This window comes from Galeopterus variegatus, unplaced genomic scaffold (assembly GCF_000696425.1).
Source record: "Galeopterus variegatus unplaced genomic scaffold, G_variegatus-3.0.2 Scaffold8349, whole genome shotgun sequence".
NCBI classification, from domain to species: Eukaryota; Metazoa; Chordata; class Mammalia; order Dermoptera; family Cynocephalidae; genus Galeopterus; species Galeopterus variegatus.
In genome coordinates this window covers 1-13,991 of record NW_007734460.1, presented here as the reverse complement: position 1 = coordinate 13,991, position 13,991 = coordinate 1, and the positions used below count along the sequence as shown (strand labels likewise).

The 13,991-nt window shown below is 45.4% G+C and overlaps 1 long non-coding RNA gene across 1 annotated transcript in view; it reads left to right on the top strand.

The window, feature by feature from the left end:
- Positions 1–4,516, top strand: part of LOC103608367 — a 5,604-nt gene extending 1,088 nt beyond the window's left edge. Inside the window, exon 2 of the long non-coding RNA XR_552045.1 lies at positions 4,257–4,516. This is a non-coding gene — a long non-coding RNA (uncharacterized LOC103608367). The remainder of the gene's footprint in view (positions 1–4,256) is intronic.
- The last annotated feature ends 9,475 nt before the right edge of the window (positions 4,517–13,991 follow it).

Here is a 13,991-nt window from a genome sequence, read left to right as displayed (position 1 = left end):
AAACCGAGCACTGTAATTAGCTAAGTCTCTGTACAAAATTTGTCTATCTGTGCACAGAGTTCTGCAAGTGTTGTTATAAGAAAAACTCACTGTCTATGGCATTTCAGCCAAGATAAAAAAAAAAAACTGTTAGAAAAATCAAGGCCACTTGGAGATTCTGTTTTTCTTATACAATGCAGCCAGTTATAGCTAAATGTGAGCAACTGAAAAAAGGTAAAAAGGCTTTTTGAAAATCACACTGCTATGAGAAATGTTTTTGCAATTATCTGCTTGGGTTTGCTGGTCAAACAGGATTACATTTGTCTTTGCTAGAGGTTTTAAGGTTAAAGTTATAAGCCCAGCCTAAAACAGAATGATCTTTGATCATGAGATTTTTACATAAATGAGGTTAATTTATGCAGGAAAAAGAAAATACTTCATTGTAAAAAAGCATCGTGTGTGGTGAACTTTGTCCTAGAACAAAATGACTGGTTATTTAGAAAGTGAGAAGTATAGAACAAATGAAAGGTCTAGAGCATGTCATAAAAGGTCTGAGTAAGTGGTAATAATGGTTTGTAAAAAGTGAATTTACAAAAAGATTTTGTGTATGATTAAATTGATTATAATTAAAAGGCAATTAGCTAAGTTTTTCTAAAGACTAAAACTTAATATTAAGGTCAAATAACTTTGAGAACAATGGACAAGATAAAAGGCTTTCAAAACTCTAGTAAAAAAATCTGATGAGTTTATAAAACTACTAATTAAGATCAAATAAAACAAAAATTAAGTATACAAAGTTAAGTAACTGATAAAAATGTTTTGTAACTTGCATTGTTTGTTCTTTACTTAAATGTTTTGTTTTCAGGAAACTTTTTCTCTAAGCTATCTATAACTTACAGCATTTGGTAAAATGTGCTTTATAAACAAAGATGAAAATATTTGCCTTTTTTCCTCTTTGATTCCTCCAAAATTTAAAAACTATTTGTAAGTATCCTTCTGATTTTTATAGTATAAAATAACATGTCTACCTGGGAATAAGTCTTCCCAGCACTGAGGCATCCATACAAAGAAAAGTAAAACCTTTTCAATCAGAAAATTGATCTTCAATGCTTCCATGAGGAATATTTTGATCCAAAAAAAAGGGGGAAGTGATGTCTTGTCTACACAAGCAGTTCTCTAAAGTTTCATAAACTTGAAGGAAGAGACTCATAACTTGGATGAGACATCCTGTTTCCAAACAAAGGATTCATGTAAGTTCTTAATATTCTTAATGTACCAATTAATATATAGCTTGCTAACTCTGAGTAAGCCACCTGTTGTGACTCAACTATTAAGACAATAGATAAACAAATGCTCTTGATCCTCTGCTCCACTCCAGCGGGGGGACAAGAGCTAGGTTCCCCATCATGTCAATAGTTCTATCCCACATTAACCCCTACTGCACCCTACAACCAGCTTGAAGCAGTCAGATGAGTCGGCGGCCCACTCCATAAAAGTGAAAAGAACTATTGACAGTGGAAAATTGTTAAAATAAACAAGACTAAAGCCGTTTGGGGACCTAAAGCGGCCTGGGCTATGGGGGTGGGGAAGATTTTTTAAAGAGACAAGTTTTTCTCTCTCTCTCTACTCTTGCTTCCCATCCCCTGACTTTCTTATCTCACTAAGTAGGAAGGCGAGGCTCAGAAGCTGGTTGGTACTTTGCAGAGCTAACAGTTCTTTCTTTAAGTCTTGTAAAATTTTAGAAAATGATCAAGGCCGAACGACTGGAGGCTGACCTTGGGCACTGGCCAAGTACACTGGCACAAATCAAAATCTTGCAGGGTCCTGAGATGACGGCGAGGAAACCAGATGAGGCTTGGCAAGACCTTGCACCTGACCCACAAACATGGACCCCTCGTAGCTCACGTCTCCTGCCCCCCCCCTTCTTTGCCCTTACGTCAGGCCCCAGTGCCCAAAAACCCTTTATGGTCTATGTACCCTTTACCATAAGTGACTTATATAATTAAATAAAAACCAGAATCCTTCTTTCTCTAATGAGCCACAAGGCCTAATTTCTCTTTTGGAGTCTGTCTTTTATACCCACCAGCCCACCTGGGATGACTGCCAGCAGCTCCTCCAGGTCCTGTTCACCACCGAGGAGAAAACAACCTACTCTCCTCCCCAATGTCATAGATGCAGGATTCCCGTTGACCAGACGAAACTGTGATTTCAACTCGGCAGAAGGTAGGGAGCACCTGAAGGTCTATCGCCAGGCTCTAATGGCAGGTCTCCGAGGGGCGGCAAAATGCCCCACCAATTTGACTAAGGTAAAAGAGGTAATCTAGGGGCCCAATGAGTCTCCATCAGCATTCCGTCAGTTTACCCCGTATGATCCTAATGGTAAAGAGCAGAAAGCTACTGTGACAGTTGCTTTTATTGACCAGTCTAGTAAAGGCACCAAGAAAGAAATTTTCACAAAACTCTGGCCACTGTAGTCAGGGAAACTAGGGAGCCCAGTAAGACAGTACCGGGCAACAGGAAGGGACCCCTGGCAGAGGATCAATGTGCGTACTACAACAACAAAAAAGAACTGGAGCTCTAAAAAAGGCCTGTAGCATATCTGTCTAAAAAACTAGACCCAGCAGCCGCTGGGTGGCCAGCCTGTCTAAGGATTGTAGCGGCAGTTACTGTCCTAGTAAAAGATGCTGACAAATTGACTATGGGACAGAATTTAGTAATCTCAGCACCTCAGGCTTTAGAGAGTGTTGTCCGTCACAAATGCTCGCATGACTCACTATCAGACTCTGTTACTGAATTCAGACCAGGTCACTTTTGCTCCGCTGGCGAGCTTAAATCCAGCCACACTGCTGCCGGACCCTTACCTCGACCCGCCTACCCATGATTGTCAACAAGTGCTTGCTGAGGCACATGGATGACAGAAAGACTTGTCAGATCAGCCTCTGACGGACGCCGAAGCCACCTGGTTTACTGACAGCAGCAGTTTCCTGGAGGAAGGAGTATGAGAGGCAGGAGCCACTGCAATAGATGGCCAGAACCTGATATGGGCACAGACCTTACCTGCCGGAACGTCCGCCCAGAAGGCAGAACTCATCACCTTCACGAAAGCCCTTGAACTAGGAGAGGGCAAAAGAATCAACATCCATACGGACAGCAGGTATGCCTTTGCCACTGCCCATGTGCACGGTGATTTGTCAACAATGGGGTCTGCTGACCTCTGGAGGGAAAGAAAAAAAAAAGGCAGAGATCATAGCCCTGCTAGAGGCCCTTCACAGACTGCTAAAAGTGAGTATTAAACACTGCCTGGGCCACAAGAAAGGGGATTCCCCCATCGCCAGGGGAAACAACTTGGCTGATTCAGAGGCAAGGGTGGCAGCCCATGGGTCCTCATCTATTTTGTTGGTTAACATCCCTGAGCCAGAAAAGCCCAGGTTTAAATACTCAGCTGAGGACGTAGCAGTGATCTCAAGGGACTCTAATAACTGCTTTGATCAAGAAAAAGGGCGCTGGTATGCAGCATCAGGCAAGCCTATCTTGCCACAAGAACAAACACGCATCATGGTTAAACAGATGCATCAGTGGACTCATCTGAGAGTAAATAAATTAGTCCAGACTGCCCTAAAAACCAAATATCATATAATGGGGCTAAAACAATTAGTAGAACAAATAGTTAAAGGCTGTGTACCTTGCCAAAAAGTGAATGTCTGCAAGAATATAGCGGGCCCTAGTAAAAGACTCAGAGGAGACAGACCAGGGATGTATTGGAAAATAGACTTTACAGAGATTAAACCAGGCAGATATGGTTACAAGTATCTCCTAGTTTTTACAGACACTTTCTCTGGATGGGTAAAAGCCTTCCCGACAAAACAAGAAACAGCCACTGTCGTGGTCAAGAAGATCCTAGAAGAAATCTTTCCATGGTTCGGGGTGCCCAAGGTAATCGGGTCTGACAATGGACCCGCTTTCGTCGCCAAGGTGAGTCAGGGAGTGGCCAGACAACTAGGGGTCAATTGGAAATTACATTGCATTTACAGACCCCAGAGTTCAGGGCAGGTAGAAAGGATGAACAGAACTCTAAAAGAGGCTCTGGCTAAATTAACCACAGAGACTGGTGTGGACTGGGTGTTGCTCCTTCCCTTAGCCTTGTTCAGAGTTAGGAACACCCCCTCTCAGTTCAACCTAAGCCCCTTTGAGATACTCTATGGTGCTCCTGCCCCCTTGACTTTGCTGGGAAATGCTTTTGAACCCACTTGCCACAGTAACAGTGACTTATATGCCAGGTTGAAAGGACTTCAAGCAGTGCAGAAAGAAGTTTGGACACAGTTGGCAGCCGCTTATGAGCCTGGGACCCCCGAGGTTTCAAAAAAAATTTGAACAGCCCCTTATCGGGGGGGGGGGTCCTAGCCTGTTAAGCCTGACCATGAAAAAAAGTCTTTGTCCAAAGAAAGTGTATAAAAACTCTCATGTCAAGGAGCTCGGGGCCGCTTATGAAAAAGGCGACCCAGCATATGCTGAATAAACACCTCTTGCTTAAATTGCAGCGATCTCTTGTCTTGTGGTCTCTGTGAGGCGAGTCACTTTGGCGTGTAGGATTTGTGCCCAGGGCACGGATCTTACAAACTGTTGTCACATCCACCCCCTTTGGCAGAAGGATATCCCCCACCCCACCCCCCACCTGTCCAGCAGGACAGGTTCTTCAGCTGAACCCTCACATTCCACTTAAAAACCTGAGAACCAGGAGCCTAGGTTTCTGAGTGTTAGCATCCGGACATAACAGGAGTTATGATGCTGGAGCCCCTTATGTGCTCTAGAATTCTTCCAGGAATGGGCCCCTCACTTCCAGACCCAGGTGGCTCAGTTAGAGCATCACTGGTGTCTGTTCCCTCACGCAGCCACCATGTCCTCCTCTGAAGTGCCTTTTCCATATCATATAAAAGGAATGCCATTATAGCCTTAGGAGGTGGGGCGTTTTTTGTAAAATTTGATGTCCTCTTTGTAAATTGAGTAATTATACTTATCTTCCAGTGTTCTAAATTTTAAAGTTTCTACAGTGCCCAATACAGGTTAAGCACAGATTAAGCCTTCAAACTTCAGTGATTCCATTTCCATTATTATAAGCTACATAGTTTATAAAACTCTGTGCTGCCTGTACTTTCTTCATTTTCTGATGAGGTAACATTTTTAATGATACATTATCAAACATAATAATTAAACTCATATCTAAGGAACTTCATTCAGCTCTAAGTAATGGAAATCTCCCAAAATCTAATATATGAGCATCCTTTAGGTCTGGCTCATCACCCGGTGAAGCTTAACCCACCCACAAGGCTGACACACCCGATCCACAACTTCCCACCGAAGATGTGAGGCTACATTTTCCCCATCCAGCCTCCAAGAGGCCCATTGCTGGCCAGGTTGCCAACTGCTGGCTTAAATTCCTTGGGAATGGAAGCGCAGGAAAGATCAGAAGCCAACAAACAGTGACCCTCTGTATTGTGATTTCAGTCTAAATTTCAGAAGAGTGGAGGGGAAAGGATGTGGTTGTCATGATTTAAACTTGGTTCTTTAACCAATACCCTGAATAGTGGGTTATCCACAAGAGGCTTCCTTGCCTCACCTGGTGCAGATTGCGTGGAGCACCCGGGCTGCTACAGTAGCATCAGGAGTGAACTCTACGTTGTAGTCCAACCATCCACAGGGTCCTGCCCTTTCCCTCTTGGTCTGAGATGGATCACCAATGTGTCCAGGAAGGCAACAAGGGACGACACATGGACCATCTCTTGTGGCCTAAATTAGGTAGATGGGTATGTATACAGACTGAGTTCCCCAGAAATGTGCACTTCTCTGGTGCTGCATGGCCAGGGGACAGGTTATTGGTGTGGCAGCAGAGGGTCTCTGTGCCTACCCACACGTTCCAGCACTCACCCTTCCAATTAATGCTGATGCTTCTCCTGGTCTGCATGCAGGACAGCTGGAAGTGACCTGTGTGTCTGCACTCAGCACGATCCCCAACCAGTGCCCAATGGGACCTGTAGGATAAACATCCCAGCTCCCTTGCTCCTTGGCTGAGGCTGCTCCGTTCTGCCTCCCAGAGCTTCCCGGGGTGGCAAGCCCAGGTCACACGGAGCTCCCTGCTCGAGGGCCAGTCTTTACAGACTTTGCTCCCGATCCCTTCTCACATCCCCGCTTCCCTCCCAGTCCCCCCCCGGATGACCTCCCAAATAAGCCACATACATCCAAGTCCTTGTCCCAGGTTTGCTTCTGGGGGAACCTGACCCAAGACATATGGCAAGGGAGCTGTTGGGCATTTTAGCTAAAGCTCAAGGTTCCAAGAATTCTGGACCGTATGGGCTATCTGTTTTGTTTACATCATACTTTTCTCAACCTTCTTTTAAGAATCATCCTGTTAAGATCAAAATGGGCCAGAATGCCATTAGCTTTTATCCACAAGAGCTGATTTCCTTCCTTGAAAGAAAAGCTTCCCTGTAAGTGCTAAGAATGGTGGAGTAGGGTGGTGTGATTGAGCTGCTTTGCATCAGGATCCATCTGAGTCCTGGAGATGGAAGATGAGAGAGACGTGGTCTCTCCTCTCCCTGGAAGGTGCGATCGATCCAATGGAAGATTTAGGATGTAAATACATGGAAAGAGCATGAGAGAGGAATGCAACATGTGTCGCAGTGGAGCTCAGGTTTATGGAAAAGTGAATGTGTCCTTCAGAAATGGGAGGTCTCCATGAGCAGGCTGGGATGCTGGAAGCTTGTAGGGGTGGGCTGGACATGTGGGGGGAAGAGAAAGGACCACCCAAGAAAGAGGGTCACAATGTCCATTACAAGACCCACATTTCTGCCTCAGCCTCACTCACTTGATCACAGGAACTTCAGCCATGAAACCCTCTCTGCTGGTACCTGTTGCACGTGAACATTCCCTCTGCTTTTCTAGGATGGCAGGACATGAATTTCAGGTCACTTCAGGGATGTTGCTTTCTTTGAGTTATGACTTGGTGCTTAGGTCTCTGGGACACATGGCTGTCTGAGACCTGCTCCTGCAACACGGGTTAAAGCAGAGGTGTGCTCTCCACAAATGTGCACCCCGTTCACCCCCCAGCGATGCTCCCCATTACCAGGACTCTCTACATCTTCCTTGTTGTTTGTTGAAGCTCCCTATGCACTGACCTGTTTGGTCCAGTCTTACTTACCTCCAGGCCCCCTGCCCTTGGAGTAATTGCTTTCCAGGGGGCTCCCTGACACCTTCTTACAGTTCTTCTCTGGTGGACACAGCTCTCTGCCATCCTGGCTGTGGAGAAGCTGGATCTGCAGCCTGCACACAGACGAGCCTTTATCCCCAAACCTGTGCCACTTGGGGACGATGGAAAGTGATTTCAGTGAAGATCAGTTCCAAGTGAAATGAGACCGATTGCACTGTGGCGTCTCAAAATTTTCCATAGTCCCGTCTTCACTCTATTCCTATAGTTTCTAAGCCCAAGGCGAGGCTGTGATTTCCACATTTTCTTAATGGGCCGTCTAAGAAGCTGAGTCACCATTCAGATGGATGACGTCGTCTTTATCCTGCTTTAACGGGATGCCCGGTCTGGATTGAGTCAGTCCTGGGATGTGCCTTGTGGCTTCCTCTGGCCTGGGGCCACATTCTTTCTCAATCTGAGGTCTCTCAGGAAATCAGGTCAGTGTCTGTCCACGGGTTCATAGACTCTACCGCTCTGTTTTGTAATAAGAAGTGGGACAGTCTGAGGCAGCAGTAACTCCAGTAGGTTGCAGGGATAAGATGAACAAGCAGGACTTTGTGTGGGTCACTCTGTCCCAAACCCATATTCACAAGAAAGGTCCAGAACTTGATACACTGCTGAGGGTGAGGGGTTGGAATCGCCCACCTCCTCTTTCCCTGCTATTCCGGTTGTTCTTCCTTTCTGTCTCATCCAGACCTCTACTTTAGACCCCTAATAACAGTTGCATCACTCAGGAGAATTAATACTGCTGCTGTAACAGGCAAGGCCTGCATCTCCCTGGTCTGATTCACAAGAAGTGTGGTCTCACTCCCGCCAAGTCTGATGCTCATCATGCAGGTCCCCTGCAGCTCTGCACCTGGGAGTGACGCGGGCTGCCTGCTCCTGCCCTCGAGTGACTGCACGTCAGGCCACTTGCTTCTGAGAGAGGGAGCTTGGACGGTTACATGGTGTGCTCATTTCCTGGGACGGCCACAACACACTGCCACACCGTGTGGCTTAAACAACAGAATGTATTCTCTCGTAGTTCTGGAGGCCGCAAGTCTGAAATGAAGTTGGCAGGGTTGGTTCCTTCCGGAGAAACTGAGAAGAATCTGTTCCTTGCCTCTCTCCAGCTTCTGGTGGCTGTCAGCGATCCTCGGCACTCCTCAGCTTATAGAGACGTGACTGCAACCTCTGCCTCCATCTTCACATGGCCTTCTTCTGTGTCTGTGCATACCTTCTCTATGCATGTATGTATGTGTGTAAGTATGTATGTATGTACGTATGTATGTATGTATGTATGTATGTCTTGCCTCTTATAAGGACACCTGTCATTGGATTTAGGACCAGCCCCAAATCTATGATGATCTCATCCTCCAATCCCTAACTGATTTACATCTGCAAAAACCCTTTTTCCAGATAAGGTCCACTTTGTAGGTTTTGAGGGTTAAGACATTTGGAGGGCTGCTATTCAACCCATGACACACCATTTATTTTACTGTCAGGCCTAGAGGTGGTACACATGCCCCCCACATTCCACTGGCCAGATCCCATGGCATGGCACAGCCCTGGTCGCCAGGGTGCTGGGAAAGATAGTCTTCCTATTTGCCCAGAGGGAGGAGCTGGAGAGGGTGAGTGCCCCCCACCCCCAGGCCTCTGACATAGTGGCTAATGCTTAAGGAGCACTTCCTCTGTGCCTGATGCCCTGCTAAGGAATTTGCAAGGACTATCTCATTTTAATCCTTACAAGAAGCCTCTGAGGTAGGCATTCTTAGCTATCCAATTTTCAGATAAATAAACAGAGGCACAGAGGCACTTGGCAAATTCCCCCAGGTCATTGTAAATGGAGAAACCACTGTTTCCATCCCAGAAGACTGTTTTCAGAGCCTGTGCCTTTAGTGTCTAGAGGACACTGCCTCTAAACACACTAACTCCTGGACACTTGTCCTGTGGACACAGTTGTCACCCTTCCCCACCTGCCCTCAGTCTGTTCTTAGACCTTCCTTTATTCATCATTGGGGCTGAGCTGGCGGGAGCTAAGTGCTTACTGAGTGCAGCCTCTCGTCTGAAGTGCTCTTTCTTCCACCCTGGCGAGCATCCCAGTTCCCTCCCCTCCCCCCAGTGACTTGTTCAAGGACACATCAAAGACCAAAGATGTAGCCAAAGCTCTTACCTTATAGCCCAGAAACTGGATGGCACCAATTGACAGGCACGACAGTACAGATATCTCAAGCTGACAGAAGCAAATGTCGACAAGTCTGTCTGCCAAAGGAAAGAAGCTGGCTGGGGGGAGCCTGGTGTGTATTCCTCAAGCACAACTATTGACTTTTGAGTGAGAGGATACTGCAGATTTATTTCTATTTTGGATGCTCCTAGAACTGTATTTCAGCAACTCTGGCAGAATCTACATCAAGCTGCAAAACATCAATTGGTAGCTTGTTTGAAGCAGATCCAAAGTACCTTGTTCGAACAGAGCAATACAGCGTATTCGTTAGCAAGAAGGCATCACATTCACGGCATGTGGAGAAGAGGGGACCAGGGTTACTTTCTCTCCCCCAGCTACCCATTCTGCTCTGGAAAATCTTCTTCAGGCTTGCAAAAGACCAAAGGAAACAAGCTTGTGTGATTTTGCACTTCATTACTGATTATTGATCCAGATCTGCCTTGCATACATAGCAGATAAAACATAAATATCTGTTGAAAGAAATAAAGAACTGGAGAGGATGAGTTTGGAAAAGGAATCAAAGAAAGGCAGAGAGGCTGGAGGGGAAGAGAGATGAGGAACAGAATAAGTGGGTGGGAAAGAAAATAGTTTCCCTCTGGCTTGATTCTGAGGTAAGATGAAGCATTTCCCACCGTGCCCTTGGCAGGTGCATAATTAGGGGATAATCTTGTCTGCTAAAAGTTCTGCTATGTGTACTTTCAGTTTCCGCAGCTACAGTAGATTTCATTCTAGGAGCTGGATAGCTGTGGTCAGTCCTTGAGGGGTGTGGGGACACCTGAGGGCACAAGTTGGACACCAGTTCACTTTGCACCTATGTACAAATCATCATACCAATTTCATGAGGACACAGAGTGAACTAGGCACAAACTGTTCTTGCAGGTCTGCTTCAGTTAGGTATAAGGTATGACCATCTGTCTGCAAGGAATTTGACTTTTAACGGAGGTGACAGGAATGCCCACAAATAAAGTAAAAGTGGCAAGTTCTTTAAGAGTCAGATAGAAGAAAAATGGGAAGGGAGAGAGACTGATTTCTCCCTTGAGACAGATGGGTCTTGAAGAAAGCACAGAACTTGAACATCTGGAGACAGGGACAAGGACATTCCAGGAAGGGCAGACACACAGGCAAGAAAAGCTTCTTTTGGGGAATAGCAACACTTCCAACTTGGGAAAGGCACAGGGAGCTTGGAGTGCTGGGGTGGAATCGGAGCCTGAAGAGGCAGGTTAGGGCCAGGCCAGGTTAGAGGTGGCTGGCAGCTCACCAGCCTGTCTTCCTTTTCTTGGGAATAGAGGGTTGACACTTGTCAGCCTTGCTGGCAGTTAGATATGGCCATGTGACTGGGTCCCAGCCACAGAGACCACAGGGTGGAAGCCACGTGAGCCACTTTCAAACTAGGCGCATTGAAGAAACATTGCTATTGTGGCCCTCCGCTCTCTTTTGCTTTCATAGCCAGAAGTGAGAGGGGCACTAGGGTGACTTTGGAATGGGCTTAAGGTGGCTGCCCCTGACTGAATATTTGTGTCCCCCAGAATTCCTATGTTGAAACCTAATCCGCGATGTGCAGGTATTTGGAAGTGGGGACTTTGGGGGTGATTAGGTCATGAGGGTGGATCCTTCATAAATGGGATTAGTGCCCTTAGAAAGGGACCTGAGAGAGTCCCCTCAGTCCTTCCACCATGTAAGGACACATTAAGAAGGCTCTCAGAATATACAGAATCTGCTGTGCCTCGATCTTGTGTGCTGTGTCTGGGGATGTCCTGAGTGCTCTCATATTTTATCTTATTTAACCCTGACACTGACCCTATGGAGTGGGCACTATGATTATCTCCATTTTAAGGATGTATTTAAAGCCATTGGTTGCATTCTGCATTGAGAAATTTTAGCCTATGCATGCTTTTGCAGCTCTTTGAAGCCAGTTCTTAAAGCATGGTATTCACAGGATGGCTTAGGCTATGTTTTCTCGATCATGTTCATCATGAGTCTCATGGACTTTTAGTTAATCTTGAATAACAGACCAGGGCATGTAACCATAAGCACATTTGTTTGCCAAAGGCAGACTTTGTAGCAAAGGGCTCCAGGGTATCAATGTTTACTGTCGTGTGTCTCTTGGAAGCTTGTTCAGCAACAGCATTGCCTTGATAACTGTCCTTCATTATTATGACTCTTACTCTATTGATAAAATTATTTAGAATAGAACAAAAGGGACATTTTGTTTGAGAAATAAAATTAGGTGCTTACAGACCTCACCTACAGAAGAACAGAAAATCGATGAAGATGGTTTTCAAAACACAGTGTTGTGATCTGAGTGCTGAATTACACCCCTACCCCCTCCACCTGCACGAATTCCCTCCACATCTACACAACCACTGACATGTACTGACCTTGCCCTTTCTCCACACTGTGACCTCCACCTCTGACCTCTCTATTTATTCCTTCCCATCACCTCCATTTTCCCTTCATGCTCCTTTAGCCTCTGCCTCTAACTCAGCCTGATTTTGCCCGAGCACACATTCCCCTCCCCTCTTGATGCACTGCTTTTTCTCTTGTTAAATTTTACTTTAAAAAATGTTACCTGGGGCCGGCCCGGTGGTGCACTGGAGAGTGCGCTGCTTGGGAGTGCAGCGGCGCTCCTGCCGAGGGTTCGGATACCATGTGGAGACCAGTTCCCGCTCACTGGCTGAGCGCGGTGCGGGCACAACACCGAGGGTTGTGATCCCGTTGCGGGTCCCCAGTACGGGCGTGACACCGAGGGTTGCGATCCCGTTACCGGTCAGTAAAAAAGACAAAAAGGAAAAAAAAATGTTACCTGGATGTACAAGGCTTATAACAAAAACAGCACTGCTCTGTCCCCACCCTTTCATCCCCATGTCCTGTTTCCCAGAGGAAACATCTTTCAACGTTTTCAACTGTTTCTTGGAGCATTTACCTCCATATTTCTAAAATATCCTTTAACAGCTCTTTCTTAATTTTCCAGATTCAGATATTGTGTGATGACTTTCTACATGAAACATGAGGATTTACCCTCCTCCCTATCGTCCCCTTCCCCTGTCCTCTCAATGTAATTCACATTTCTGTGCTTTCATTCTAATGTGTACGTTAATGTAATCCACAGCTGAGTCACTTCATATACTGTCATTGCATTTTCTTTCCCTGGAGTTGATAATTGTCTAATTTTTCTTTTGCTTAGTTGCTATGTACTTACCACCATTTAATACTAGGCTTTTCACCAAAAGTGTATCTCTCCCTAATACATTCAAACGCCTCAAGTAATTTGTAGTTTCTTTCATTGATTTTCCCTGACACGTTCCTCTATCTTCCTTCTCCAACAGGGCTGCAGCACAGCTTTCGTAGATAGAAAGTATCTATGGACAGAGCTTCTTGAGTGGGGGCTTCAAGGCAGGGAGGTTTGTCTGGGTCTTTCCATTGCTCTTTGTCCATCGTCAGGGCTCAAGAGAAATGAAATGATCAAGATTCATGAACCCTCAGACAGTTGCTTAACCTTTCTCCTGTGTCAGAGTTCCTGTCTTCAGTTCTCAGATGTTCTTCTTTCTTGTTTAACTTCCTCACGTTGGTGGAATATATCTTTGGGATCCTACTAAATAAGGATATCTAGAAAGTATTGAATTTTTGCATTTTTGCAGATGTATTTTTCTTAACTCTTATAATTGTAGGTGGTGAACAATTATTTTTTAATTTTTATACTGTTTTTCACTAGCTTTATTGATGTATAATTTACAGCAAATAACATTCACTCATTAAAAAGTACACAATTTTATGATTTTGGTAACTGTACACAGTAGTGCAACCACCACTACGATCAAGATACGTAATAGTTCTCTCACCCTAAAACCCTTCCTTGTGCCCCTCCATTGTTGAATCTCAGGCATCCCCTACTCTGCTTTTTGTCACTGTAGCTTTGCCTTTTCCAGAATTTCATACAAATGGAATCATGCAGTATCTAGACTTCTGTGTTTATCTTTTCACTTGCCATAATGTTTTTGGGATTCATCCATGTTGTCGTGTATGTTAATGTTTCATTACTTCTCATGTCTGAGTGGTACCTGCTGGCATGGATATCCTGCAATTTGTCCCTTCACCAACGGGTGAACATTTGGTTTGTATCAGTTTTGGGATTTTGTTAATCATTCTGCAACAAACATTTCCATAAAATCTTTGTATGCACATATGTTTTTATTTCATTTCTTTCTCTGTGAGTGGGATTGCTGGGTCATATAGTAAGTATATAAGAAATGGCCAGGATTCTAAGATGGCGACGGGTCTGGAGTGGCTGTGCCAGGAGACAGCGCAATCCTGAGAAGTGTGCGCTGTGATACCAGAGTACTATTTGCATTTCCAAGAGCAACAAAAAACGAATAAATCTTTCAACAACGAACCTACATCAACAAACAAGCAACAACAGATTCGAGGTTTTAGGGCCGACACAAAAGAAGACTCCTGAGAGCACCCAAGCTCTGCTGCGGGTACAAGCGAGCAGCCCGAGACAACAAAGGCCAAGTAAATCAGCTGAGATGACACAGAAACAGAGTGGAACGCGCCGGACCGGTCCAACTCTGC